The following is a 2,696-nucleotide window of genomic DNA, read 5'->3' as shown; positions in this document are numbered from 1 at the left end:
TTTTGGAGAGATATTTGCAGCATAAGTAACCAAAATTTGGGAAAAATACCTAGCATGGACCCAATCATTCTTTTTTAGCGGGTAAAGTACTCAATGTCACTAAAAGTGTAATTCCGTCCAGTTCCATCCGTTAGATTTGTTAATGTGATGACTAGATTGACACGTGTCATCTTCTTATTGGTCTACCTAATAATTATTTTAAAAATAATTTTAATTAATTTTTTAAATAGAAAATTGTTTAAAAATTATATTTTTAAATGATATAAATTTTAAAAAAATAAAACTGATTTTAATTAGATATTTATTTTTTTATATTTTATATCTGATTTTAACTTTTGAAAAAAATTAAAATTAAAAATCCTAAAACTATACCTCAAGCCACTCCTGCCTCTTCTTCTTCTTCTTCTTCTTCTATATGCAGTGGGCGGAGATGGAAGCTTTTCCAGTAGCCATCGAAGGAGGAGGCGAATGGGCTTCAGATCATGGTGCTCTGGAGGTCTCCGCATGTGCTCTTCAAATCTGGGGTGGGTACTTCGATGGGCTCCAGATCTGGTATTAGATTTGAGATATGGGTTATTGATTTTAGATGTGGATATGGGTTATTGATTTTAGTTGTGGGTATTAGATTTGAGATATGGTTTATTGATTTTAGATGTGAGTATGGGTTATTGATTTTAGTTGTGGGTATTAGATTTGATGGTGTTTATAACTTTCTTTAATATGAGTGACTCATTTATTGGATGGATTGAAGAGAAGAAAGAATGTGAATTGGACAGATGGGTAATGATGACAACCATGAAAACTCACGTAAGTTCTCTATAGAAGGTCTCCATTGTAGGTCTCCAAGAAGGTAGAGTTTTTGCATTTTCGTAAGAACAAATTCCCAATAAGATTAGTTCTCAAACTCACATAAATAAATACACAGACACATAAAAATAACATTATGTATTGGTACCTTGAGAGGCTACTGATTTAAATTAACTGGAGTAGAATCTTCTTCTAAAGGACCAATATAATAACTCTCTTTGGGGTCCCATGATTTCGTGAGCCATTCAACAAAAATAAGTACAGCCATAAGAACAAGCACTATAGCACACATAGTACACTAGTACAGTTAATTCAATTTAATTTAATTTAATTTTTTTTATGTTTAAAATCAGTTTAAAATTTTAATTAATTAATTTATCTTTTTAAATTGATTTTTAATTTTTTTTTAGTTTAAAATTTATATAAAATGATTTTTTTAAATATTAATGGTTGGACCAATTACGAAGTGACACGTGTCAGTCTAGTCATCACATTAATAGACCTAATGGATGAAATTAGACGGAATTACACTTTTTGTGACATTTGGTACTTTTCCCGCTAAAAAAAAGATTGGGTCCATGTCGGGTACTTATGCCGCAAATATCCATTTTTTGGAACGTCATTAGAGTTATACTTTTTGTAAGGTGTGCTAAGTATAACATTGTCCTAGCTTTTTGGCACTCCATTGGAGATGCTCTAACGCTAATTAAAGAACACCAACTAGAAGTGGGGTGGCTGATTTCATTATAAAACATATAAATATATATAAGAGTAAATAACGGCTAAAATACCTAATGTTTTCAAAATGTTGCACTTTTACACCCAATCTTTTTTTTGGCAGTAAATATATTCAATGTCTTCAAAATGTTGCACTTTTATAACCAATTTTTTTTTTTTGCAATAAGTATTGATTAGTGCTCAAAAAATGCAAATTAATTAGTTTTAAAGTGTAAAATAAATTAAGTTTTAATTAATATTTTCATGAATTTATTGTAATATATTTTATAATTGAAAATATTAATTTTAATTTAATTTATGTTTATTTTTCAGGAAATAAATTGCATTTGGACACTAATAAAAATGGAGAATAGATAAATAGTTAAAACTGAAAAAGAAAATGAAGAAAGTGGTATTTTTTAAGAAATGAGGTTCAGCCCATTTGGCCCAAGCCCAAATATGACCACTGCCATTTTTTTCTTTCCTTGTCCAGTCGCCAGGTGTCATCGCCGGAAGCCGCCACGTGTTCAGCTCCTCGTTTCAGCAACTCACGCCCATGTACTCCTTCAGCCTTGACCCATGTACTCCTTCAGCCAAGCTTCCTTTTTCCTTTAACAAAGCTGCCCAACAGCCCAACGCAGGCCCACTCCTTCCAGCAGCTCATCAGCCACGCAGGCCCAAATCGCAACAGCCCATCAGCCTTCTCTTCAACCCAGCCGCCCATGTGGCACGTTTTCATTGGCCAAAAATGGGTCAAAATCCTCTTGTGTCACCAGCCATGTTTTGTGGGTATTGGGCTTTGTAAATTGCTATTTTGAGCTTTAAAGATCATATTTTTGTGGTATTTTAGAAAAAGAGCATTTTGACTATACACAAAAATAACTAGGGTAATATTAATAATAAGATTTTATTTTTCAAAATCATATTTTATTATTAATATTTCAGATTTATTTTGTAAACCCCATTTTGTTGTTTAATTTCTTTTTAGTCCTTTTCTCCATCTATAAATAGGGATACTTTCTTCACATTTGGTATGTAATTTTTAGAGTAGAGAAACTATAGCAAAATTTTCACTCACTTTCTTCTCATATTTTCTTCTTAGAATTTTGTGAGAATCATGAGCATAATGGCCTAATCTTCCTAGGAAGGTTAGGGATGATTCCATAAGCAAG

The sequence above is a fragment of the Humulus lupulus genome, chromosome 6 (genome assembly GCF_963169125.1).
Source record: "Humulus lupulus chromosome 6, drHumLupu1.1, whole genome shotgun sequence".
Taxonomy (NCBI): Eukaryota; Viridiplantae; Streptophyta; class Magnoliopsida; order Rosales; family Cannabaceae; genus Humulus; species Humulus lupulus.
This window is presented reverse-complemented; position numbering follows the sequence as displayed.